The sequence below is a fragment of the Antennarius striatus genome, chromosome 6 (assembly GCF_040054535.1).
Source record: "Antennarius striatus isolate MH-2024 chromosome 6, ASM4005453v1, whole genome shotgun sequence".
Taxonomy (NCBI): Eukaryota; Metazoa; Chordata; class Actinopteri; order Lophiiformes; family Antennariidae; genus Antennarius; species Antennarius striatus.
In genome coordinates this window covers 7,701,712-7,719,881 of record NC_090781.1, presented here as the reverse complement: position 1 = coordinate 7,719,881, position 18,170 = coordinate 7,701,712, and the positions used below count along the sequence as shown (strand labels likewise).

The following is an 18,170-nucleotide window of genomic DNA, read 5'->3' as shown; positions in this document are numbered from 1 at the left end:
TATATTGATTCCAGCTGTGTTTTGTTACTGCATGCAATAAAAGCACAACGTTTGTAATAATAAATGTCATAATACAACAGTAAAATAAACATAACTTTAGGGAACATAAAGATAGGGTCCTATGTTAAAAAAACAAAATAACAAAGGTCAGTGAGAGGGATGTAAAACATGTGCAAACATCCCAAAAGAAACTTTGACCCTTTGCTAATCTTGCTCTGTGTGTTTGAGGTCATGCAAATATTGCTGGAAACACAGTAAGTGATGTGATTGGACAGAAGCTTGTTTAAAGATAGGGCAGTGCACTTTGAACCCTGTCTCCTTGTGTGTTTAATACTAGGTCACATTTCAAACTATCAGTGCATACATACTTCACTATGTACATTTTAATTTTGTAAGGCGTATCAGCATGTGTAACAGTAGACTACTTAAACTCTCAAATGGATAGTTATGGTTAATATTGTGGTATCTTTTACCTTCAGTCTTGTTTGCATTATTTCCAGGGAGTAGAGTTCTGTTAAGGTGTTTTATCCGGATTCAGAATTGATTTATTGACTTATACAGCTGTCAGGTATTTGTTTTTATATTGCAAACTATTTAGCTTGCCAGATTGGAAGTGAATGTTTGAGGTGCACAAAGTGTACTTGCTAGCTAACGTCTGCTGACTGAATGACAGAGTACAGCACAAAGTACGAGACATAACACAAGGGATGGTAAACACCTCGATACACTCTTTAATCCCGTAGGGGAAGTGATGTGCGGCAGTGGCTCAGTGGTAGAGCGTGCGGTAGAGCGCGTCGTCCAGTGTTTCAAAGATCGGCGGTTCAATTCCCACTCCCGCCCAAAAAGAAAACCTGGAGGTGAGCTGACAGTGGGAGGTGTCAGCTCATCTCCGGAGCACTGCCGAGGCGCCCTTGAGCAAGGCGCCGTCACACTTACAAGTTGCTCATTTGGGGCGCACCAATAAAGGAGCTGCCCTCTACCTGCATGCGTACAGACCCCCTGTGTGTGTTTGTTGTTCAGGGCCTGTACACACATATATATGCAGGATTTGATTCGAACTAACTAGAGTGTGCTACTAATTTCCATGCGGGGATTGTAATCAGTATATTAAAAAAATAAAAAATAAAAATTTGTGCTGATGACTTTGCGGGTGAGGCGGGTGTTGTAAATGTCTATGAGGGAAGGGAGAGAGACACCAGTGACCTTTTCAGCTGCTCTCACGATGCGCTGCGGGGTCTTACGGCAGGAAACGGTACAGGCGCCGTACCACACAGTGATGCAGTTGGTCAAGATGCTCTCGATGGTACCTCTGTAGAAGGTGAGCATGATGGGGGGTGGGGTTGCTGCTCTCCTAAGTTTGCGGAGGAAGTAGAGGCGCTGTGGGGCTTTTTTGGCCAGTGATGCGGTTTTGCGGCCCCAGGACAGGTCCTCAGAGACGTGCACACCAAGAAACTTGGTGCTGCTGATCCTTTCCACTGCAGCACCATCGATGGTCAGTGGAGCATGCTGACTGCGTGTTCTCCTGAAGTCCACAACAATCTCCTTCGTCTTCTCCACATTCAGATGGAGATTGTTGTCCTTGCACCACATAGCCAGGAGGCTCACCTGATTTCTGTAGGCTGTGTCATCGTTGTTGTTGAGGAGACCCACCCATAAGTCTGCAAACTTATGAAGAGGCTGGAGCTGGAGGTTGTTGTACAGTCGTGGGTCAGCAGAGTGAAGAGGAGGGGGTTCGGTACACATGTACCTTTAACAAGATAAGATATACCTTCAAATTTCCATTACTGCGGAGATAAGTTACAGATGTAAATGAGGTAAGTTACGTAGAAGAATGAGTTCACAACAAATAAGATAAATAAGAAGGACAAAACACAAGAACACAGAATGTACAAAAAACATAGAAAAAGCTAAACTATAGCAGAACAAGCTCAGTGGTCAGTAAGTGGAGAGCTGCCGCCACTAGTGTAGCGCCATCTTCCTACACACAAGACATGGGCAAACAATGGTGAGAGGGCCACGTACGGCCCCTTGGGCTTTGTTTTCTGGCCTTCTAAATTTGTTGAAACTACATAATTAATTTTAAGAAAAAAATGCAGTTATAAATATGCATATCTATGTTTTGCTGCCTGTTAAAGGCCAAAACCTTTTATATAATGATTTTCACATGTAATTTGCATTAATACAATAAACACTCCATCCATCTGCTCCACCGCTGATCCGCTTGCCAATTTGGAAGTCTGTGTGGCCCACCAGTCAAAAAGTTTGCCCACCCCAGATATACACTGTTGGCTAAGACAGGAAAATGAAGTGTAACACATTGGATAATGTACAGTATATGTGTGGAAAAAATTAGCTGGCAGCCAGTTTGTCTCCTTCACATTCACCATGACCTCCTCCTCCAACATTCTTTAGTGTTACATAAAGATTATTTTTTAAGCGATTTTAATGTACTGGAGATGTGGCGCCTGGCAACAGAAAACTTTCTTATGTTTGTTTTGACATATAAAGATGTAAAAATAACAATAGTGTAAATGTGTGTTCCAAAAGACAATCTTGTTTTTTGAATGCCAATGTTGAACAAAGTAAATAATACCTGTGATTACCAAATGCACACTAAACACTAAACTTTACAGATAAATTGATATGAAATACTAGTTTTTTCTGTTGTTTCCATGGAAATGCTTTTTTTTTTTTTTTTTTTTAAAAAGGTGGTCATCTTGTTGGGAGCATATCCCTAAACATAAACTGTATACTATTGCCTTTCCATTTTCTTAATTGTATACAAATTTCAATATATTTTCCATGGAATTTTCTTTTAAATGACTGTGGAAGGTGGGCATCTTATCCATTATCTTGCAATCTGTTGATTTTGACTTAAATATCCTTTTGCACACAAATTAACCAGGATACACAGTTGTGCCTCGTAAGATTTTGAATTTCTACCAATTTCGGTTTGTATTTCATGGAAATTTGATTTTTATTTCTTAATGATGAGTCTTAGGATGATCAGATTGCTTGGAACATACATGACAAGCTTTACATTCTGAATAACAATAATTTCACATTTAAATCAACCAGAATTAGTAGTTATTTCTTATCTGTTGTCAGTTTCCGGTGTAAAGATGACTTCAGGTGACTGAAGGTTGGTCGTCTACTCCAGTGCACCGAAACAAAACAATAGTAACCGAATGACGTATAAATACGTCATATTTAATGTTGCGTTTGAGTACACGTCATCCAGGAAGTAGTAACATTTTCGACAACTCATAATTTGAACATGATAATTACCGGTCACACCAAATCAAATAAAGATGGAAAAAATGCTGCTTTTGGGGTCTATATTCTTTGATATTCCTTTTTAAATGTCAATAAGAGGTTGTTTAGAAATATATTTCCAAGTGATTTTGAATCTAATTGTCGGACTTGGTGTTGAGTAGTGATGAACGGCGGTCATAAGTAATGGGACTCCTCAACAGGGAGCGAGTTGTAATTGTGTCCATGAACCACTGGGCGCTCTCTCTCTCTCGGTCTCTCTCTCTCTCTGTCTCTCTCTCTCTCACTCTGCTGTGAATAGGAGGGGAGATGCTGGATTCGGGAGAAGGTCCGCCATTATTGGGAAGCAGAAAAAACGAGCCGTGAACGCATCGCCACACACTCCCGCTGGACCAGAGGGGAGGAAACTCGAGCCGCGGCCGAAGAGGCGTCGCTGGTTCCGGTCCGAGAAGACGCGGCTTGCGCCCTCGTTTCCTGCGGACTCTTTTTTTTTTTTAAATTTTTGACACAACAAAGGAAACAACTGGTCAAAACAACGTGGTGGTTGTGAACCAAGGAGGAAAAACACACCGAAACAGTGCTCTCCTACGCCTCCCCCTGCCCTCCTCGGCTCCAGCCGGGCTGAAAAGACCGGAGTTTGAACTGCATTTAAAAAAAAAAAGAAAAAGAGATTTTAGTTCAGGGAGGAAAGAACAAAATATGCACATCGTCTCTGCAAACTTCAAACTGATGAAACAGAGCATGTAACGTAGAGATAAAAATACTCCTGAAAGAATCGATGTGAGGGAGAGCTGTAGGAAGTGTTTTTGTCTTTTTTTTTTTTTTTTTTTTTTTAAGTCCTTCACCGGCTGGGAGTCGCAGAGGAGCGGAGAAAGAAAGGAGTGGACGAGAGCTGAGGAATGCTATGGTATGTAGACTAACCTAGATAATCTGCTTTTACACACCACAACATGCGAAAGGACGAGCGATCGTGGAAATTTAAAAAAAATAAAAAAAATAAAAAATAAAATAATTGATCGTGTAAATTGTGAAGCTCTGCGGATAAGAAGAAACTGGGAGTCCACCCCAGTTTATCCCCATGAGGGCTGGTGTGACTCCTGGAGGCTTCACAGGAACACACAGATCATTCTGATTGGGGATGGTGGTTGTTGGATTTCATGTGAAGTTTACAGAGGAGATCATAAAAAACGGATCTCATGTGCAAACGTTAAAATTGTTTGCACAACAACACCTGGAATGCAGCCCCCCCCCCCCACACACACACCCCCACACACCCACCACACCACCACTGGTATGTCCTCACAACTAAAGGCAGTCAGAAGGACTGATGGAAGGGAAATAGGATGTTTGGGTCAAATAACTGGAGTCCCTGTCAAACATCTACTTCATGGTGCGTCTGCATGTGCTGTTCCACCCCCTGGTTAGAACTGACACACTCATCTGAGGTCGTCTGAAGTTATTTGAGATCTGCTTCATGTTTTAAATAATCATTTTCCCAGTGAATGATTCTAACTTTTTCAAACACCAAAGCTGCATGTGAACGGCCTCCTGGTGATACATTTACCTGATGTGTGTGCTTCCCTGCTGGAGATGACTCCATGTGTTTCCTCCACTGGATATGTAATGAATGGCTTTTCTGAAAAGAAATATCTCAGGTGAGGCTATTCATGTAGCCTCTGTGTTGTAAGTTAAGGAGCAGATGTTCAGCTTAAGGTGATTTAAGGATATAATATCCATTTATCTATTATTGTGCCAGAACTAGTCTGCAGTGTGTCATGACTTCATCTCCCTGCTGCTGCAAAGTGGTCAGTATCCTGCCAGCCACTCCCTTTGTGTGTTCTCAGCCTTTTTTTTTATTTTTGACTGCACTTGTATTTTAAAAGTCGTCAGTCCACCTTTCTCTGGAATGCTGTTTGAAGACTGTCTGTGAATAAGTCCGTAAATGTCAGCAGCGGTTTGTGATTCCACGGCGACGCTGGCCTGTGTGTGTCGAGGGCTGTGGGTGTGTTGGACCTGTACTGCTGTGTCACCGCCGGATAGAGGGGACATTTTCAAGACAGGAACTGTGTCTTTTGATAATAAAAACGTGTTTGGTTGTTGATGCTACATCTTTTTCAAGTGAGTATATTCATAACCGATCCTTCCCTCACTCTTCTTTATCAGTTAATGTTATCGCGAAGATCAAACTATGGAGGAAGTAAAGACATTGTCACTCTTCCCTGGATAGGACGGTGTCGTTGCTCTCTGGTTGAATACATTAGCTTGTCAGCGCTTCTGTTCTCTGAGTGATCAGGCCCTTTGCAATGCAGTCACACCTCTCCAGGAATCCTCAGCTCCCCCGTCATCTTCATGCCATTTGCTCAGGCAGGAGGGTGTCCTACTAGCATACCTACTCAACCCGCCTGGTTGCCTCTGTGCTGTAGATCTCGTTGGGGGTCCCTGGGCTAGAACATGTTCCATGGGATTAGAGGAGTACAGGTTGTGTAAGCCAGGATGTAGGCCAGGGATGTGGATATGACGAGGTTGTTGGAAGAAAGATTGTCCCCAGTGTTGGTGGAGAGACAGACTCAGCATGTGGCACACTCTGTAACAGGAAGATCTATTCTTCATATCAAGACTACACCTAGCACCCCCCCCCCCCGCTTGACTTCTTAACACAAGATCAGTAATCAAATGAGGGCGGTAATTGGAAGGTACTTGAGCCTGAAGTGTGAAACATGTCCAAGATCAGTGAGCCCAGCTGTGGGCAGGTCATTTAAATGAGATGAGATGTGTTGTCGTGGCTTGTAATACTACTATTTGAAAATTTGTTCCATACCGTACTATTTACATGTCAACACAGGCGTTGACGTCCACAAACCACCAAACGTCGGGCTCTCACCTGCTCATTTGCACATTTTACGACTAGCATACCTGTCAAGGCGGTGAAACTCAAAATGCCAAGGATGGTAAATGTATCCGCTCATCTGAAAATGTGTCGTTTGCTAAATCGCTCCCTTTGTCGTGTTTTACAGGAGAGGTTTGCTTGTGAGTCAGTGTGAGCCCGTGTTTGATAGAGAAAGGAGGTAATTATAGCAGGCAGCTTTGGAGTTTGGTGAACCAGATTACAGTCACTCTACTCTCAATGGCTGCCTTGTTCTAGTGGCTGATTATTAGGCAGAGAGAAGTGCATTCTGGGATGATTGTATCCAAATTTCCATTAGAAAGTGTCCCTGCCTCAGTTGAACTGAGGGTCTCTTCTCTTCTGACTGTTGCAACTCTCTTGATCATTACAGATGGAGACGTCCTCATATAAAGTCTCAGTAGTTTGCCTCAACTCTATTTGAGAGCCAGTTTTACCACTTACCCTGAATTTATGAATTATGTATGAGGGAACTGACCCCAAATCAATTTTTGTGCTGTTTGCTAATTCTCATTTGAGCTAACAAAATTGAAATTTTGTACTTAAAGCAAATGGCTCACCCAACGAATTAATATGAACTTTTAAAAAAAAATATGGGATCAATCCAGATAAAGACTACATTTGCTCTACGTTTTCTCTGCTTCTCTGCATTACCTTGGAAGTGCTTTAATGAATGATATGCTGCTGAAAAGAAATAGGTTGTTACATTAATATTTTGAGTGTTTGGTTTTTAGAACTCTGTGGATTTGAACTTCTTTTTATATTTCTTGGCAAAAAATTAAACGCTGTTTGGAAGCAGAGTGACCAGGATGTAAGCCGTAGAGGAATGGTGACCTCTGGACGTGAGCTGTCCCACTTTGCTATTGCAGATATAATTGCACAACGGAGGGACGGGGGTAATGGGGCAACGGTATGCAATGAAAGCACTGTAGAGTGGGAACATGAGGGGAGAAGTGGGAGAAGCAGCGAGAGAGCGATACAACAAAAGTTGGAAGTCAGTTGGAGAAAAAAATTGAAAGCACAAGTAAACTGCTGCCAGTTTGTGCTTCGGGCTGTGTTCCTGGTATGTGACCTTTCAGCTTTTAGCTCACGGATCAACCAATCAATGACAGCCATAAGAAACCCTGCTGCTTGGCTATTGGCCACAGCTAAATTCCATGATTCAGCATGTCTGCAGATAAGATGTTATGACTGAGTCACTGCCAATGAAATGAGGCCACTGCCCAGAGTTCAATAGGTGGGACTTGTGCGGCTGTAGGTGCTCCACCTCCATGCAGGGCTTTTTAGTTTTGTGGGTTGCAAACAGACTGAAAATAGAGGTGGTCACACTATATCACATTAACATACTGTATAAGGGTAACGGAGCCTTTGATTGTTTTTATGCAAGTCACTGTTAGTACTTTGGATTGAGAGATGTTGCAGAAGCTGAAAGTCTGTCACCTTCTGAAACAGAATGGGACTGCCCTGAAACCCACCCACTCATCTAGTGAAGGATGGTGACACTCTAAAAAACACTCACAGTGGATCTCCTGAGTTACCTGAAGAAAGTCCACCCATAATTCCTAGTTATTGTGCTAATTAATTTTACTATCAATCAGAATAACAGTCAAATCATAAATGTTCCTTTGATAGAAGAAAAGTTTAACATTTCCTTAGAATGACATTATTAATAGATGGATAATGATGCATCATTCTCAAAAGGCAAGTGTCAGTGATGCTTCATCCTCTTGATGCACCGTCCCGTGTTTCATCAGGTGCTGGTTTGATGGAGCTGCTCTTGGATCTACTTTACTCATAATCACAATTTTAGTCAAATCAGAGTCATACCAGTACTTCCCACTTGGAATGGTTGTCGTTTGATGGGTGTCACACCTTCGGCCGTTAATAGCTGCAAGGGCAGTTCTGTATTTCAAAGCCACTTTTTGGTTCAATGGGAGGCTCAGCGTAGGTGTGTCCTTTCATATCCCTTTCAGAAGTAAATTAGAAAGGTGGGTCGCTGCCTTTTAAGACTGCACAATGTTTTGTTTCAGCAGCAGTCGTCACATTACTGGACATGCAGCGTCAAGTAAGGCAAATGAACTCAAACACGTCACGTTACAATAGTTTAAGGCTTTATGCAAAAGGAGAAACCACAAGCCTTATTTCTCCATGAATAATCTACTAGAGAAAACTGTCATCCACCACAGACAAAGCGCACGTTGTAAAGCCTATGGAAATGATTAACTACCTGTTTATAGAGTAAATGCAAAATTAATAAATGTGAGGTACGCAAAATGACTATTCTAAATAGTCATATGAATGAAATATTGCACATACAGTATTCAGTGGTATTTCTTGATTTTTTGTTGTTGTCATGTTATGTATTGCAGAAAAAAGGATATTGCAAGGTCAGTGTTTCCAACATAATGCATCACTGGTGTATCGCTTTTGATTGAGCGTTTAGTTTCTACTTCGTCACCTCTCCGTTGAACTCCTTATGCAGGCATTTTATTTCAACTACTTTGAGCGGTATCATTTGGATTGATTTCATTCTAAAAAAGGCAAAAATGGCTTCTGCACCTGCGAGCTGTGTGTGGTGTCATCTATTAAAGCTGTCTCCGGCAAACTGGAAATGTAAACTACCCCTTTTGAAACTGGCATCCTCACCTTAGGTTTTTCTTTTCTGCTCAGACTGTAATTATTACAGTTTTAATTCATAAGCTGTGTGACTAACTGCTGCCGTTTGCATTTCATTTCATTCTTACACTTAAGCCGTAATAAGATTAGGTGTCAAGTGAAGCACGATGGCTGCCGTCTGTTATCCGCTTCAGGTATGTGTTTGTGAGCGTTGGTCCTCATGCTTGATGCATTTTGTCACTGCTGGAACATGATGTTTAGTGTGTGTGCCGTCCTCAGTGTGTTGTCCATCTGTCATGGTTTCTGTTACACGCTGCTTCTACTCAGTGTTCTGACGACTTCATTAGAAGTTGTTCTTGCTACACCTGGTGCACCCAGACAGTTGAAGAGACATGAAGATTTACCAGGGAAGGAGGTTTACCACTTGTAACATATTCTAATTAATGTTGGCAGGTTTAATCACAGGTTGATAAGCATCATTGGAAAGAAGGGGGGAGAAAATGAAGACAAGAGAACCGCAGATCCAGACAGCCAGAGGCCTTTGAAAGCACCTCTCCAAACTTTAATTTTTCTCTTCCTAATCTCCATTCGCCTTCTTTTTTCCTCACCGCTTTGGTTTCCTCTTTCCTGTCTTTCTTTTTTCACATTGTCACAGATTTTTCTGTTGCTGCTAATTTCTGTTGGCTCCCACCATCCCTCGGTTTTACTGCCCTTGTCTAACAGACCAATGTGCTTGTCAGCTAAGGACAAAGGAAGGGTGCCACCTTGTCACTAGAAGTTTGTGTCAGGTGCTGCTTCAGGAGATTCAGTCAACGCTATTTGTGTGTGTGTGTGTGTGTGTGTGTGTGTGTGTGTGTGTGTGTGGAGGGGTGATATTGCTAACTTGAGGCTTGCTGCAAGCATTTTAATATTTGCAATAAGATTATTTGACTGTTGTAAGTATTCGTGATTGATGGAACTTAATTTCCAAAGTTTTGACTCGGTCATAAGGAGGTATTAATGTCAGACTGACCCTCTTCACCCACATTTCTGGCTGTCTGGCAGCTGGGTGACAATTCGCTTCATATCCTGTGGAAGGTGAGACGATAAGACCGACTTTATCACAGGTGACGAGCCTCTTGTACATCCCTTATCTGGTTGAGTCCCAGTTCCCCAACACTGAGTTTCGACCCATCCAAGGCCAGGGCTGATGACTACGCACCACTTCACCTGAGGATGGCTGGGTCTGTCGTTATTGATCACAGCGCCATCACTTGTCATGCAGCTAGCACTTAGCTAATGATGTCCTTCCTGTGATCTCACTAGCTGAGAAAGTGGTCAAAAACCAGAGAACAGCCACTAATGGTGGCATCATGGGGGTAGAGATGGATCCTACGGATCAAGAAAGCATAACTGGAGCAGTCTGAGTCAGCTGGTACTGACTTGTGCTGTCTCAGAATGACAGCACTGTTGTTTTTATTCGTATGCTCTCAAGTCCTCTGTCTCTCCCCCGTCCCTTTTCTTTCCACAGCAGACTGTCTTTACTGTGGGTCTGGTTGTTCAGTGTGTATGAAAGCAAGGCAGACCATGATTCCCAACATGATTGCCAGTGTCTGTTTTGGCCTGGCTCTGACCTTGTTCCTTAAATTGCCGCTGCAGCTCAAACATGACAAACATTATTTTGGGTTGAATAAATATGTTTAGTGATGAATCATCTGGAAATCTGCTGAATGAATTTTAGAAAGATATTTGTGCCGTTTTGGAAGACTGTAAATGGATTTAGGTCTTAGCTGGTTTTCGTGGGAGTGACATGGGTCATTTCTCTTCTCAGTGCAATAATTTCCCAGGATGCAGTAGGGGCCCCAAGGTCCAGAGCTCTTGTGTCAGAGTTCATTTCCTGTTGCAGTTCTCGGCTCCTGAAGATCCACCATTTTGTAACATTCCTGTTGAAGACTGGAGACATGTCTTAATTCACCAATGATGCGTGGCTGTCTTCTTCTTCTTCTTTTTTTTTTTTTTAAACCTCTGAAACTCTTTTTCATCTTGGCACATGCTCAGGATGAGTGGACTCAACTCGTGTTGCACAGAAATGAAGAATGTTTCTGAGAATCTAGGTTTAAAAAGTCATAAACAGTCAACTTCACAGTGAAACAACTGAAGTCAGACTATTGCTGATGTTTCTCTTTCTAATAATATCTAATGTGGATCGCCTCTCCAGAGTAAACCTGAGTCTTTCCCTCTTTGTTGCTATGCTGACTTTCATTAATGTCCCGAGTTGGGACGATAAAAGTCAAGGAAACATGACTGAAGAATGTAAACATTTCTAGTAGTTTCTTTGGTTGGAGGGTTGCTCAGCCTCAACTGACTACAGCTCCTATTAGTCACAGTCATCAGATAGTAGAGAATGCAGAGTTTTTTTGCCCAATGAGGGAAAAGGTCATTGGGAATGCGGTTTGCCAGGTCAGGACGAGCCGGGCTTGTTGTAGCTGAAATCTGAGAGATTGCCAGGAAGAAAATGAAGTGGAGAGGTGAAGCCCAACTGAACCTGCATGTAAATACATCTATAGGGAATTAATAAGGGCCCCTTTATGTGTTTACATATTGTCATCTTCCTAGATGACTATTTGGCTGTTTGTTTTTACGACAGCCGCGTTGTCAAAGCTGTTTTGTGTGTCCACACAGGAGTAATTTCCACTCTAGTGTGGTGAGCGTAGTGCAGAGCATTTCTGGATTCGAAACCAAAGTCAGTGGTTTAGGAACACGAGAGGAATTGTCTTCACTACTCAGGTTTTATTTTTATTCTGACTAATAATTTGGTTTCATGTGAAAATGTGCTCGATTGTCTCTTCTAGAAAATATTATTTGTAGTTACTTTTCATTTTTTTGCATGCTAAAATTTAAACTTAAAATCTGACATTAAAGACGTTTTCACTTTCTTGTTATTGAAAAGAGACATAAAAACACATTAAAAACACGTATGTTATTTTATTTATTTGATAGACATGTGTGATTGGGTCCAGAGGGTCATATTTGAGATATTTTGTGTGGAGAACCTTAATTAGATGATAATTTGTACCCTTCAGTAGTATATTACACCAGCTGCCTGTGTAGAATGTTAATTGTTTCTAATTATGTCACCAGAAACAACATTTAATGAAAATATTATTTATTTTCTGAGGCATTCAGGTGAGACCCACATCTTCTGTGATGTACGTGGTGACAGCGTTTGTTCCGAGTTGCCATCTGTTACTTTTCTTTTCATAAGACTTTCTGGTTCCACCTGAGATTGTCGAAGCCTTTCGTCGTAGATTCAGAGTGGATTTTTTTTTAAATCTGAGAAACTGACTTTGGCGCTGTCTGTACCACCAGCCACTCATATGATCGTCTGTTTTACTTGTCTGCAGTCTTACTATGCTAATGTAGAATAGTCATTGAGTGTGAAGATGTGATTTAAAATAGATCTAATCAAAGATCACAGGAAGTTTTTGTGCAGCTTTTAAATGCAGGACTTTTCACTTTTTTTTTTAACCTTGACAGATTGACTTTTTATCAACATTTCCCCTTAAACTATACCACAAATATCTAACTGATTACCAAGAAACCATGTTGAGAGATGGGTGTGTGTCAAGTAAGTCAAGTAAGTAGCCTTGATAGAGGGATGTGCTCTGCAGATTGTTGCTCTAGTCAGTCATGCGGTGAATCAGAGAGACTAATGAGGCATCTGAACAATCAACAAAGACGTTTCACAAACCCCGAGACAGCTCGTATATCACTAACTGTGTTTTAGTAACACCATCCTGAATTTGTTCTTTACCTATAGTATCGGCAGACTGAACAAAACAATTAATTCAAAAAGTGGCTTCACCCGTTATTTGTAACTTCTAGTCTACAGTTAAATCAACACACTTTCAGCCCATTAAAGTGACCTTAGTAGATTGATCTGAGTCATGCTGTACATCACCTGATGAGCATTGACTTCATATATTCTGACATTGTATTTCACATTCTTCGCCGTGCCATGCGGATATTGGATTTGTATTCATGAAGAATGATGAAGAATGTCACGGAGCAGTGTTTCCTTAAGTGTTATGGTTTCTTTGTCTTGGAGGTGACTCTTCACCCTTGGTGTGTTTGTTTTTCTGTCTGCAGTGCTACTCAAAATGATTTTACAGTATATTATCTGAAGAGGAAGGTTATGGACCAAGGATCAATCTATTTCATTTGGAATGAGATCTGAATTGTCACCTTGATCCACAGTTAGCATTCTTAAGCATTGCAGCATCACCACTATGAAAATATATCATAAGTAATAATGCAGATATTTTGATCCACAATGTTTAATTTATGAGGATCAAGGAAAAGGACACCAGACTTGCTGATTTTTTGGACACCAAGTTTGACTTGTCTTGATGCAGCTCTAGAAGAAAATCACCATCAATAAAGTATAGATTACTATATATCAAACGACTTTAAAGGAGTCATGTGATATGTTTATATTTGATACTTTTGCTTTTGGAAACAATGGGATGGAGAACCTGAGCTGCTTTGCTGGAGTTTTGCTCTGGGTTCTGTTTAGCATCAAGGTGGCTTTGGATTCTGTTGTCAGACTTCTAAGTTATTGTTATAAGGCTCATTCTTTACAGTTTTCAATCATACATTGGCTTGTTTGTGTGAGGAAAATGGTGAAAATGGGCGTCTTGTGGCAACAATGCAGCCATTAGTGGGGTTTGAAGTGGTGTATGTATATTGTACAAAGCTAAGCGTGATGCTGCTGTTATTTCACTGCATTTCTATCTTGGTTATCAACAACAAAATCAACCGTAATTGGTGAGATCTGTGCATTTCTGAGTGTCTGCCAAAAAAAGCACAAAATGATATTACCATCTGCTGTGTATATACTCATATACTCTGAAAATATGTGCATGTTTCAGAAAAATAAATGGTCAGAATATAGCGACGGATTGGTAAGACTACACCAAATAATAGGAAGAGAACAATTTGTAAGAGGCAAAGATCCAAAACTGTATCAGAGCCATCAGCTTGACTGTTTTCGTAAATATGTCGAATCATTTGAAACTTGCAGTTTTGTTTACAGGACACGTCTTCTTTGTGTACCACAGGGTAAAACAAACCAAACAGGTTCCTGGGACTGGTTTAGCCTGCCCTTGAACCACAGCTCAAGGTGTTACACGTTAGCATGCCTTGTTGTCACAGCTAATGCAGACTGCTTTAACATGGTACATTACAGATACTCCCTTCCACAGTCTCTCAGATGCTGCGTCACAGCTCTGTAAATATATTTCATCTCTACCCCTGGTCTCCCACTAGTTGGCCACAGTGGATCAGATTCTAGGAAATTGCACAACTCTGAGAATTTCCACGTGCAAGTTTTAGACCACAGAGCAGAGCTTACATGTAGGCCTTGCCGTTTCCCTTCTTCATTTCCATGCTCCATGCAGAGGTCAGGGTTGAGAGGAGACATGGGAGGGTGGTGTTAGTCCTCTCCTTAGGGGATCTATGGGTCTCCGGGATCCTTGTGAGATTGGGCAGCAGCTGCAAAGGGTATACAGGAAGTGGTGATGGCAATAAGAGGGAAGGAACTGTTGTTCTTTGTTTGAGTATGTCAGCGTCAAAGATAGAGATAGAAAACATGATGTTAAGAGTTCCGTCCTCAAGAAGCGGGTTGGCAGATTTTAAATTAATCTGTAGAAGTATGTTTTTTCTGTCGCCAAGTAATTATGTTCGCAACATAAAAAGTCACCAAAAAAGTCGTTTGAGGCCACTTTTTAAGTGAAACAGTTGTTTTAATTAAAGCTCTGTTAATAACTTCTTTAGTGTGTTTACTTTGTTCCACAGCTTGTATGAAGTACTTGTGCGTGGGTTGTAAGATCGTGCGAGCGTGTTGCGTGGTGTTCCTTACGTTCCCTGATGACGTACCGGGGTAAACGGCTAGCGCTACCTGCACAGCTGGGGCAATTCGATGCTCTTTTCCAGGACATTTAGAGAAAGAGATGGAATGGGAGGGGGGGAGAGAAGGGGAGAAACTGGACCGATACAACAAAGGAATGCTGTGAGGGCCTTCAGGGCGCGATAGAAACGACAAAAAAGAGCAAGTCACTGCAGAGGAAACAACAAGAGAAAAGTGATTATTAATGACAAATCCTGAGCTCTGGAGACCGAACAGCGTTCGCCGCGTCTCCCCAGGGCGGGAAAGTGCAACTGTAATAACGCCGACTCCAGCTCAATCTCCTGTAATCTCCACACACATGAGAGTGTATGTGTGTGTGTGTGTGTGTGTGTGTGACATTGTTTGTGTATGTGGCCTCCTCCAATTCAGCAGACAGAGACAGGAAATTTTGCCATTCCCCTCCTCCGTCATCCCTTCATCATCTGCCGTGTTCTCACTGCCTGGTGCTGATTGGCTGGGAGGAAAGCAAGGGATAAGGTTTTGTCTTCTAATCTGCCAGCAGATCGCCACTGATGGGCCTCTGTAGAATGGCTTTAGTAAATTACTGTTCCAGCGAAGGGCAAATCCCTTCTATCAGATAGCAGCTCTCTCTTCATCTCTCCCTCCATTCCAAGTCCTGCTCTTTTTCTCTCCACTCTATCAGTCAGGCTTTGACTTTATCTCTTTGTCGCTACCTGGCTCCCCCCTGCCCTTCTGTGTAGCGCCCGCTCTCTACTTTTTTTGTTTTCCTTTCCTTTCTCTACTTTCCCGTTCTTGTCATTCCGATAGCCCATGCTGTGCTCCTATTCCAGCGACTGCAGTCGACCCGACTCTCTCTGCTCGGGGCTCGTCCACCTGTAGTGAAGGAGATGAGTCAGTGTCAGAAGGAGACCTTCTGTGGATTTGCTCTGAGGCTACTCATCAACGTCAGGCCATCGCTGTCTGCATGCGATCTGTTACCTCAAACCCCTGGTGTGTGTTTGTGTATGTTAACAAGATGGACAGGTTGAGAGGACGGCCATCTTGCTTTGGTCTGTCTGAAACCACACTGAGAGAATAGAAGGCCTCCTGATGCAGTGCCTGTAAGACGGTGTTTCCTTTCCACCTTACTTATTGTTTTGCATTCCATGAAAAGATGAAGGAGTGTGATACTTTACTGAAGAAGGGTGTGTGTGTGTGTGTGTGTGTGTATGTGTGTGTGTGTGTGTTCGTGTGTGTGTGTGTCTGTGCTCTCGTCTGATTCAAACTGAGTGGAGTCAAACTTCTCCTGACCTCCTGTATTTATTTAGTTGCAGTCACCTCCAACTTCTCCACAGTTGCATAAAACCACATTCTTGACACACGCCACACACACAGGTGGTGTACGAGGAGAGAGGGAGAGGCCACACACACATGAACACACACACGGTTTTATTGCCGTGCTGCTGTGATGAGGCGTCTCAACAAACAAGCCTGACAGTAACCCAGCCCAGCAGACGGACCTGTTTGGTGGCGTTGGTCGTTTCTGTTCTAACCGTTTTATAACCGTGTGTTTGTCTCGTCCTTGTGATCACTCAGTGTTTCCGTTTCCTCTACAAGGTAGAGAAGAACTCAGGTTTATTGTTGACTGGATGAGGTTAGAGCTCTGCATTTACCTTTCTGTTGGAGTCAGGTAAAAGGTAGAAGAGATCACCAAAACTGTTCACTGATCAGGAATACAACTAGTCATCACACTTTTCATCATCTGATTGTTTTTGATCAATCATTAGCTTTAGTTAATGTACAAAAGGTCCAAGTAGTATATTCAGGTTTCTCAAATCCAGGTTTTAACACAAGCACCACAGTGATCTTTTACCAGGTTCATCTTTTTGTGATACAGCTGTTGACTTAACCACCTGCAAATTAAAAAATGAACCTTTAACACTCCGGTCTTGACCTGTTTTCTGTGCTGGTCAGTCATGTGTTGACTATATTGAACCCAAACCGCCCAATTCAGACTGATGAACCAAATCCGATGCGAATGATGGGAAGAGTTCCGTTTGCTGAGCTCCAACCTGTTTCATCAAGTCTCTCTTGCCTCCCCACCGCTCGCCACACATGCTCTCTCACTTTCTCCCTCCACAGCCCACACTTTTATCGCCACGGCTGCTAGCTATCCAGCTCACGCTGATGTCAGAGCCGCTAATCTCCCCCAGCATAAAGGCCATGCAAAGGGAATTTATGTTAGCCTGCCACAGGAAGAAAGGGAGAAGCGCAGAATCGTTTGAGCAGGTTGACAGATAAGACTCTTGTGCTTTCTGTGTGGTGCTTTTTAAGCCATGTTAAGCTGCTTAATTAGACATAATCTACAGACCCCAGACTGAGGCGGAACTAATGAAGTTAAAAGACTCAAATCCCATCCTACCATCACACTCTCCTCCACACCATAACTCGTGCCTCTCAGTTTCATCACTGTGCTCCTCTCTCTGCTGCCTAGCATCACGCTCTGTCTTCTGAACACCAGTAACATTTACCAGACGTCTGTCCTGCCTGCTTGAAATCTTTCATCGCAAACATACACAGATAACGGTCTTTGTGACATTTTTCCGGGAGCAGGGAAACATTAGCAAATCAAGATGAACCCTTTGAAAGGCAAAACATTGTATGCTGTTCCTCAGCAGTGGTTAAATATCTGCTTCTGATGGCAGAACACGAGGAGTCCAGCGTGCCTCGTCTCGCTTTGCGCTTGTTGTCCTGCACATCTAAGCCGACAGTTCCTCTGATAAACTTCCCCGAGAGCAAAAAACACATAACACAAAAACAAGCATAATGAGGGTTATCTGAGTCGAGGCACTAATGGTTGCTGCGTTCAAAATTTCAGAAGGTTGAAGCCAGACTGCGAACCTGGGGAGCGTTATAACGAGTTGGCGGTCTGCTGTGTTGCAGCACATTTCTATCTTCTTTATTCTTCAACCTTCCCTTCCCATCTTGCAGTGGGAAAGATTTACACGTCACACTGATGTTCCCTATTTCTTAAGTCCCATTTACACATTGAGCAAAGGTTTGAATCAAAACTGTGTGGCGATAAAAAGCTGAGAGGTCAGTTTATTAGAGGTCTATTAATTACAAGCATAGAGTCAGACTTCTTTCCCGTTCTTCATTCCCTGGAGGTCAGACGTAATGTCCTCGCTGTCACTCTGATTTAACACAACCGCGCCTCTTTTTTCAACCCATAACACCAATGATGACTTACAATATTCTCCATTCCCCCCCCCCCACCCAGTTACAGATCTTTTTTTTTTCTTCAGGTGGTCTGATTCCAGCTCACAATAAACCCGTAGCTCTGGTTTGTTTACATATTCCTCCTATCTCTTCATCTGGCAGGACCAGCTTCTTGAGTTTTGCCTGGAGCTGAGCAGCAGCCGTTCTTTTTGTTTCACGGAGGAGCGGCTGGCGTGCTGCGTTGTAAACGTTCATCCTCTCTGTCGTCGGGTT

General features: G+C 42.4%; 1 protein-coding gene across 2 annotated transcripts in view; it reads left to right on the top strand.

The window, feature by feature from the left end:
- The first annotated feature begins 2,678 nt into the window (after window positions 1–2,678).
- The window catches only part of arhgap35a (Rho GTPase activating protein 35a), a 61,082-nt gene continuing 45,590 nt past the window's right edge, over window positions 2,679–18,170 (top strand). Inside the window, exon 1 of one of the 2 annotated variants that reach the window (XM_068316941.1) lies at window positions 2,679–4,180. The gene's annotated coding sequence lies outside the window, so the exon portion shown is untranslated. Of the gene's footprint in view, window positions 4,181–11,507; window positions 11,558–18,170 lie in introns of those variants that run through there. The other variant, XM_068316942.1, reaches the window with a different exon arrangement.